This window comes from Manis pentadactyla, chromosome 10 (assembly GCF_030020395.1).
Source record: "Manis pentadactyla isolate mManPen7 chromosome 10, mManPen7.hap1, whole genome shotgun sequence".
NCBI lineage: Eukaryota > Metazoa > Chordata > Mammalia > Pholidota > Manidae > Manis > Manis pentadactyla.
Genome location: NC_080028.1, coordinates 9,235,070 through 9,244,903, shown reverse-complemented (window position 1 = coordinate 9,244,903; position 9,834 = coordinate 9,235,070).

Genomic DNA, 9,834 nt, shown 5'->3' with positions numbered 1-9,834 from the left:
TCTAAGGCTTTGTGTTAAACAATCAGAAACAAAGGTGCCCCAGGATTGAGGAACTCTCAGGTGAGAAAGGCACCTGGCATACAATGTGACCCGTGCTAGAATAAAGATGTATTCATTTCCTATGCTACTGTAGCAAATTACCACAAACTCCGTGGTTTACAACAACATGAATTTATAATCCTACAGTTCTTGAGGCCGTAAGACCCAAATCAGTGTCAGATATCCTCAGAGATGGTTCCTTCTGGCAGCTCTAGGAGAGAATCTGTTCCTTGCCTCTTCCAGCTTCTAGCTGCTGGCCCCGCTTGGCTCATGGCTGCACCACTTCCCTCTGTACTTTTGCCTTCCCCTGACTGAAGTCCTGTTTCCTTCTAATAAGGACTCTTGCAATTACACTGGGCCCACCCATAAAATAGAGGATAATCTCCCCATCTCAACCGCCTTACCTTAATCATATCTGCAAAGACCCTTTCACCACAGGCTAACCTAGGAGAACAGCTAACCCTTGGACAACATGGGTTTGAACTGCATGGGTCCACTTATACATGGATTTTTTGCAATAATAATATGGGACTTTTTTTTGAGATTTGTGGCAATTGGAAAAAAACATTTGCATTTCTCTAGCTCACTTTATTGTAAAAAAACAATATTTGGTGCATATGCAAAATATGTGTTCTCAGTAAGACTTCTGGGCAACAGTAGGCTATTTGTAATTAAGATTTGGGGGAGTCAAAAGTTATATACTTACTTTTGACTGCTTGGGGGGTTGGTATCCCTAATCTCCACACTGTTAGGTATCATATAGGTTCTGGGGATTGGAATGTGGACATCTTTGGGTGCGTGGGGTATTGTAAAACCTACCACAAAAGGTATATTTGGATGACTTTGGAGTCTAGATGTATTAGCCAGAATTCTCCAGAGAAACAGAACTAATAGGATATGGAGAGAGCTATATAAGAGGAGATTTATTATAAGAATTGACTGACACAGTTATGGAGGCCTGGGAGTTTGCCATTTTCAAATTGGAAGACCAGGAAAGCTGGTGGCACCAGGCCTGAGAATCAGGGGCTACTGGTGTCAGTCCCTGAGTCTGAAGGCCTGAGAACTAGGGACTCCAGTATCTGAAGGCAGGAAAAAGCAGACATACCAGCTAAAGAAAAGAGAGAACTCACCCTTTCTCTGCCTTTTTATTCTATTTGGGCCTTCAGTGGATACTATAATGCCCCTCCACATTGGTGAGGGTACATCTCTGCTCAGTCTACTGAATCAAATGCTAGCCTCTTCCAGAAACACACGCAGTGACACACCAGAAACGATTACGAGCTCTCTGGGTATCCCTTGGCCTAGTCAAACTGATGCATAACATTATTGTTCAGGCTGGATAAGGGAGCAGCCCACTGTCTGGAGGAGAGGAGCCTGGGAGGTGACATTTGATTTGGGGCTTGAGAGATGAAGAGGAATTTGCCTGCTAGTGAAGAATAAGTAAGCCATGCCAGGGAGAAGGGTCAGCTAGAGCAAGAGAAAGTCCCTGCTACCTCTAACAGATAATCTGTAGTCTCTGAGAGAAAGTTCCATTCACCTCAACCAGGCTGTCCTGAGATTCAGTCCAACACCACAAGAGAAAACACCACAGGGCATTTCAGTCAGCCCATGTTATGAAACACCAACATTTGGTAGCTAAAAACACAAGAACCCAGTTCTCATGGTTCTTTGGCTGCACTCAGCTGGACCATTCTTTTACCTGGTCTTGCCTGGCTGCAGTCAGAAGCATGGCCAGGGTTGGCTCACAGGTCTGGGGGCTCCGTACTGAGTGTTGGCTGGGTCCCACTCTCCTCGTGACTTTCATCATTCAGCCATCTAGCCCAGGTTTCCTTACAGGCCTGCAGGAGCCATTTGAGAAGGTGGAAAGCATTGCAGGGCCTCTTAAGAACTACCCTTGGAAGTGACATAACATCACTTCCACTGTATCCTATTGGTCAAAGGAGGCAGAAATCAGGGCCTTCAAGATTCTTGCCTCCTTGTTACCCCGACCCCCTGTACGAGTCCTATATAGTCTCCTCCCCTGAGGCTATTTATGAGGGTAGGATTTATGGAGTGTAATGGGATTTTACTTCCATGAATAGGTAAATAGAAAAGGTAAAGGGATTTTTGCAGATGTAATTAAGGTCCCTAATCAGTTGACATTTAGTTACTCAAAGGAGAGCCCTGTGATCTATTTCTGCTCTTGCAGCACTTCTGATACCAAATGTATGGGTTTTCTCCTCTACAGACCCAATCAATTTTCCAAGTCTTCAGACACCAACTGAGTTAATTCAGTTCTGACACTAGTACCCAGAGTTAGCACAGGACCTTACAGTTTAAGGGCTCAGTCCCACAAGCCTGCCCACTTCAGATGCCCATAGCAAGTCCAGGCTATTGTACTTCTGACCAATTGGCTATAAATCAGGGGTTCCCGCTATCCTGCCTCAGTTTCAGTAATTTGCTACAACAGCTCACAGGACTCAGGGAAATGCTTATATTTCCCAGCTTATTATAAAGGATACAACTCAAGAAAAACCTAATGGAAGAGATGTACAAGGCAAAGTGTGCATAAGTGGGTGGGGATCTGGCATGTCCTCACCGGACATGCCACCTACCCGGCACCTCAGTGTGTTCACCGACCCAGAAGTTCATCGATCTTGTTGTACAAGTGTTTATAGACCTCCAAGTGCAGCCTCTGCCCCCCTTCTCAGAGGTCGGAGGTGGGGCTGAAAGATCCGATTCTCTGATCACTTGGTCTTTCTGGTGACCAGCCTCATCCTGAAGGTACCCAGAGCCCACCAAGTCCCCATTAGCAGATACTCAGGGGTGGGTGAAAGCAGCTGTTATGAATAACAGCAGATGCTCTTCTCACCCCTGTCACTCGGGAAGTTCCAACGGTTTCGGGAGATCTGTGCCAGGAACTCAGGAAGAAGAACAAGCATGCATTTCTTATTATATCGTGATAGCCCACGTTTATCCAGAGATGCCTTTAAAGAGGATCCAGGCCTATGCTGCAGGGAGGGATCTGAAGCAGCAGAAATGCTCTCCAGTAGCTCTTGAGGAAGCAAACAACCATGACTTGGGGAGGGCCAGGCAGCAGGATTGCCGGGAGCCCCAGGCCCTGAGGGCCTCAGTCCTACGGCCACAAGGAGCTGAGTTCTGTCAATAGCCAGTGAGCCTGGAGGAGGACCTGGCTTTCAGGTAGGAGCGCAGCCCTGCTGAGCCCTTGACAGCAGCCCGAGACCCTGAGCAGAGGACCCGGTTAAACTCTTCCTGCACCTCTCACCTACAGAAACTGACCTGATACTCGAGTGTTGTTTTAAGCCACTGAGTCTGTGGGGATTTGTTACAAAGCACTAGAAAATGAGTATCTAAGGCCATTCCAGATTCAGGGATGGGGAAACAGACTCCCCCCCTGGATGGGAGGAACAACAAGGTCACGTTGAAAAAGAGTCTTGTGCCACTTTTGTAATGATGTACCGAAAGTGGGGCCCCAGTTGGAACACACCTCACGCTCAAAGCTGACGGGTTCCTTGGGGCCAGATGCTCCTTGCATCTTGGAACTGCAGGGTCCTGGGCACCTGCCTTAGTGCCTCCCACCGGCTGGCTCATGTAGGTGCTTAATAAAGGTCTGCTGGTCAAAGGAAGGAGTGGACACACTGAAACCTGGGCTATGCATGGTGGGTGCCAGGCCTTTGCTAAAAAGGATTTGCCTGTACTTGGGGCAGGGGAGGGAGAAGGTGTGTGGAGAAATAGCTCTGTCACAGGCTTACAGGCCAGCCCAGGGTGGCTGACACCCTCAGACTATCTCTTGAGATTTTCAGTAACTTTAGAATTGGAAAAGAGTACCTTTAGCTCCCATCGGCCTGAAGAGGTAGCCAAGTTCACTTTCTAGAGTGGACCCTCCTGTTCCTGATGACAAAAAGCTTGGAACTCGGAACCACAAGCCCCTGGCTTTCTGCTGCCCCCAGTCTGGGGTCCCGGAGGGCTGTAGTGTGGGTTATAATGGGGGATAGCACCTATGTGTGTTTAACTCAACACAGGAAAGTCTGGGCATTGGTGGCCATTACTTAAACGATGTAAAATGATATTCTGCAGATGTATTTACTACGAGGTACTGCAACCCTTGTATGCTTGTCTGAGTGACCTGGGAAGGACCGCTCCCAGGGAGAGTGCTGAGGGAGTGGGTGAAGCAGGACAGGAGAGGGGAGAAGCCGAGAGGATAGCAAGGGTGTCGCGTCAGGTGCGGGTCCACATGGGAGGCCCAGCTTGATGGTGCAGGGGAGCTTGGGGGCAAGTCCCTCACCCGGGTTTGTCCCCACCTGCCAGAGGGTGAAGGCTTCAGGGGGAGGGTGTCAGAGGGCAGGTGTCAATTCCCATGCACTTCCGGTTTTCCACCAGCGTGTAAACTGGCTTCAGGGCCCCGGGGAGGTCTTTGGAAGAAGAGCTTAAGGTACTGGCTTTTGGAAGGAAAGGCACAGAGCTGGGTGCGGTGGGAACATGACAAAGGGCTGTGCCGCAGGGGATCTGGGTGGAGAGCAGCTGTTACTGTACGGGGGTGAGCCGCAGCACCCTTATGTGGCACTTTGGCGGCCTTTAGTACTTGCCGTGTCCTCTGCCTGGAGCACTCACGTTTTCTCCTGATGGTCACATGGCTTGCTTCCTCACTGTTTTCAATCCCTGCTTAAATCTCACTTCTTCAGAAAGCTGTCCTCCGATCTCATCTAAAGTAGCCCCACCCCCACCCCCGCTACCTGTCACTGCTCCCTGAGCCATCTTACTGTTTCTTTCCAGTCCTTCATACCACCTAATGTTACAGTAACTGTTTAGTTACAGCCTCACTAGGCTCCAAGCTCCGCGGGGGCAGAGTTCTGCATATCTGGTGCACTTTTTCTCCAGCTTTAGCTCAGGGCCTTGCACACAGTAGGTGGTCAATAAATATTTGTTGGATCCATGAGTAGCTGTTGAATAGATTTTCAAGAGTAATTCTGACCATACTGCACGTACAGGGACTCAGACCCAGCAAACACTCACTGGGTGGCTTCTTCCCTCCCCATCTCAAGCTCCTGGAATGCAAAGATGGAAAAGATGGGATTTCTGCTCTCTAGGAGCTGAAGTGTACGAAGAGATGAAGAGTAAACAGATGCAGTTTGAGCTGTGCAACTTTTAGTTCTCTACCTCTCTGAGCCTCAGTTTTCTTCATCTGTAGAACAGGATAACCATTCCTATCTTGTAGGTTTATTGTGAGGGTAACAAGCTAACACATGTGTGGCACTGGGAACTCTGTTGGACACATAGTGGGTCTTTGATAGTGGAGGTGTATGTGTGTATACGCACCAGGCTGGCTCATAGCTAAAGATGGGCATACACACACACACACACACACACACACACACACACACACACACACAATGTATAGACTTACATGTTTTTCTTCCACTGAAACTCAGTTTATTGGATCAAGCCTAGAAATTGAAACTGTTGGTCAAAAACACCAAATACTTTATATAGCACTGTCATGTTTCAAGGACTCTGCCAAGTGCGTTATAGATGATATTAACTAATTGAATCCCGAAAACTGTCCTACAAGGTAAGTACTATTATTCTCCTTCACCGTTGAGTTCACTGGGTTTCTACCCAAACATGGAAGATGCTGAGATGAACAAAGCATAAGTTCTAGTCCATCTATCAATGCCCTTTATCTCCTCCCACTACCTGATGAGATCTGTCATGTGATGTAATTTGACTTATGAGACTATGGTCGAAAGCTGAAGACCAACAGTCAGGTGACAGATACTATGAGTCCCAAAGAGCTGAACTATGTCTAGGTCCTTCTGAAATATTGCACTGCAAACTTATGTGCCCCTAAAGAAAGGCTAACTATTTTTAGAAAGAGGGCAGTAGAGTCTTTTGGAAATGTGCCTGAATATGGTCATAATTGGGCAAGGGACATGGGGAGTTCCAATTCTGGCTGAGGGATCTTTTGGAAATGCAGTCCTGACCAAGTCACTCCTCTGTTTACGAGTCTTTCACACCAGAAAGAGCCAAAATAGCAACAGGGGAAAACAGCCTCTCAGCGGCTCATCTCTGTACCCAGAAGCAAGACCAAGCTGCTTGTCCTGGAGCCAGGACCCTTGCCGATGGTCTCCCCTCCCTGCCCGTGCTTTGCCCTGCTCTACCCCTTCCTTTGGTCTCCTTGAACTGCCTGCTATTTCCTGAGTGGTCCCTACTTATTTTCACAATTTTGCACTTTGGGTTCACCTAGGAAGCACACTACGTATGTTTCAAGCTCAGTTCTGGGGTGTCCTGTAAGAAGCCATCGCTGCTGGAACTGCCCAGCCTCCCTGTGCCTCGTCTGCATGTCTGCAGAGGTCCAGGAACACAGAAGAGCTCTGTTTGGTCATGTGTCCTCTCCTCCTGTAAAGGACAGGGCCCTGTATCCCTCAGTTCCCTGATGCTGGAGAGCCATTCATCTAATATTTACTGGGTGCTAACCACGTGCCTGTCACTATTCTAGGCACTGGGGATGTGGCGGAGAAAAGACCTGTACTCTCAAGAGCTTAAATTCTTCTGAGGGCAGCAGACAAACAGCAAGCACACAAGACAAGGAGATGATTTCCAGGCCATATATGTGTTCTAAAAAGACTGAATAAGGTCACGGGATTCAGTGACCTTATTTTGGAACAGCACATGTGGATGGGGTGCTCAGCTAGGGTGTGTTTTGAGGAGTCACAGCTGAGGTGAGACCTGCATGAGACAAAGGAGGCAGCTGCGAGCTCTGGGAGAAGAGCTTTCTGAGCAGAAGGAGCAGCTAGTGCAAAGGTCCTGGGGCAGGGCATATCTGAGGGACAGAAGGAAGTCAGTGGGGCTGGAGTGGAGTTGTTGGGAGACTGAGGTGGGCAAGGAAGTCAGGAGGCCCACCGCAAGTCCTCACAGGCCTCAAAGGAGAGCATGAGCTCTGGTCAGAGTGCAGTAAGGAAGCTCCAAGAGAGAACTCACTGCAGGAGGAAAAGGGGCCTGGAACAATGAGCCTGATGCAGAGGCAAAGCCATGGCTTGTCGGAGAGGTCCTGAGTACCTAGTGGAGGCTGCTTCTCATACCTGCCGCAGGCCAGCCTCCTCCTTGTATGTCCAGGGAGGCAGAAGGCTGTAAATAAACATGGAAGAGCTGTCTCTAAAATCTCCAAGCTTGAACATCCCCTAGCAGAGAGGCGAACAAGGGGGAGAAAGCCATTCCCCAGGTCTGCTAGTTTGGGCAAATGCTAAGTTTCTCTACCAAGACACCCCGAAAGGCAATGATTTGTTTCTCTGATAACAGGCTGTTTGTTGAGGCTGGTGGCCTTCAGCAAGGTCAGCAGGACTGGTAAGGGTGGTCAAGGCCACCACTGGGAGAACTGACTCCTGAGCAATTACAGATCAAATCCAGGATGATTCTGGCTCACAGGGGCCCCCTCACCCTGATAAGCCTTCCCTCTTCCAGTGAATGCAAAACAGATGAGAAGAAACGCCGAGTTCCTGGCTGTTTTCTTTCATCTCCCAGCAGAGCGGAGCCAGCTCTGTGCAAACTTGTCCTCTTGCTGCTCTTCCTGTTTTGCTGGGAAACTTTTTCGAATACTTTTCAGTTGTTGGGTTGGGGATGCGTGTGGTGATTTCTCCAGATTCTTTCTCAATGCAAGGAAAGGTGAGGGCCCCCCGACAGGTGGGGGCTGGGGGGCTGCATCTGAAAAAGGGTGAGCCAGCAGCAGGTGCCCCTTTAGGTTCCGTTCCGGTGTCTGTCAAGCAGTGTGGCCCTCTCCTCTGGAGCAGGGGGCCAGCAGGGAGGCCAGAGAGGGCTGCTGCTGACCGCTGCTCTCCCAGCGTCCTGGCCATGGTTCCTTGCTTCTGCTCCTAGAGGGGACGGACCACTGTCACTGCAGGGCCAGCTGTCCTGGCTGGAGAGCATCTCACTGTGTCACATCACCTTGGCTTTTTCCTCCTCCTCTCTGTCCGTTGTGTCTTAAGGGAGCCCCTCAGGGTGGGTGATAATAAAGAACAAAATCTTACTGGCACGTAGCAGTTCTGGGACTGTTTGAGCAGATAAACTTTAGAAAGAATCCTTCTAATGGATTCCTTGAGCTCTGCCTCCAAACGCATGCCCAGCGGAGGAAGCATGGAGAAAGAACTGTGCTCAGCAAACCAGCCCAGATCCCGTGCAAAGGGGGTGGGTACCCAGGGCTTGGGGACACACCTGGGCCTCCCAGACGTTACTGTGAGATGTTTTCCAGGGGCGTGGAGTTCGCAGGTTAGCAGGCAGGCCACAGCCAGAGGACAAAAGAACGTGTTGGCCTGATGATGTGCTGAGTTCAGAAGCCACACGCTGGAGACTGCCCCTGCTCCGGAGTCCGCCCTGATCTTTGTCACCAGCGCAGTTCATCACCCTTCCCCGTGTGACTCTCAGAAAGTCTTTCTAGTATTGCGTGTATGACCCAGATTTGTAATTTCTCCTCTGCACCCGCAACCGGGCCTTCTTGAGGTGGACTCTCCCGGCCTGGGCGGTCTGCCATCCCATGCGGGGCCTCACGTAGAGGAGGGACCCAAGAGGACGCGGCTGAGGGAACTGCATCCTGGTCTCCTTGTTCCGAGCCATGGAGGGGGCAGGAACCTTGGTGCCCCCGAGCCTCGGATCTGGGATGGGCACCCCCTCCACCGTCTCGCACACAGAGAGGGCACATGCCTCTCTAGGGAATGCGGTGAGCCACAACCTCTGTCCCATACAGGCTGGGGACACTCTGTCCTCTGGGTCCAGTGTGACCTACAGCTGGTGATAGGTGTGTAGAGCAGGCAGTCATAACTCATGGCCACTTCCTATGCGAATTTAAGGGGGCTGGGTGGTCAGCCCAGGGGCCTGCTGGGAATATGTCCTGTTGTCAACCCCACAGGAACAGAAATAAGAGGTGACAAGATTGTCTGAAATAACCTTAAACCCATACACACATGTACACATTAATGTGAATTCTTTGATGCCCTTAAAATGGTTTTTTTTTTGTGTGTGTGTGTGCTAAAAAGATTATTCAGGGGTTTACGTAGATTTTTAAAATTAATATTCAATTTATTTAACTTAATACATGAAAGGAAAACACCTAGTTCTTCCTTCAGCTCTTAATTTCAGCCCAGATAACACTATTTTAATTATAGATCTAGCAAATTTTAGCAATCACTTTTAAGGAGTTTTTGATTAATTATGTTCTCATTTACAACTTTAACTTCTTTAATCATTTCATTTCGCACTATTCATCACATATATTTGCTCAACTTTCTAAGCATAACTGGCTGACAACTCTTCTCAAGTACGTAAGCAATTCTTATAAGCCTAACACATTTAGCCTATAAATATGGTGACTTTGAAGTTTGAAGAGCTGTCCCAATACCATGTATAAAAGAAAATCTTAAGTTCAGGTCAATTACTCAATTATGTATTTTATATTGGAATCACAAGGCAACCTATTTTTCTAATAGACCATGTTCTCTTAAATATTATAAAGATATAAAATAACAAACTGTCTTAACATAAAAACATTAACACTTCAGTTTTTGTTTCTTTTATGTTTCTGTACTTACTTCATACCTTCCTGGGGGTAAAAAGTACTCACTAGGGAAAACCATTCGGTCATTTGAGGAAAACTTTGAGGCTATCTACTCAGCCATTTGATGTCACATAATGGCCCAAGAGCTACAGGCCAGAATTCAAACCCATGGCCCTGGTGGCCCATTCAGAGACCTATTTATAGATACTTATCTCAAGACCTTCCATATGGGGTCGTCTCAAAGCCTTCAGGAC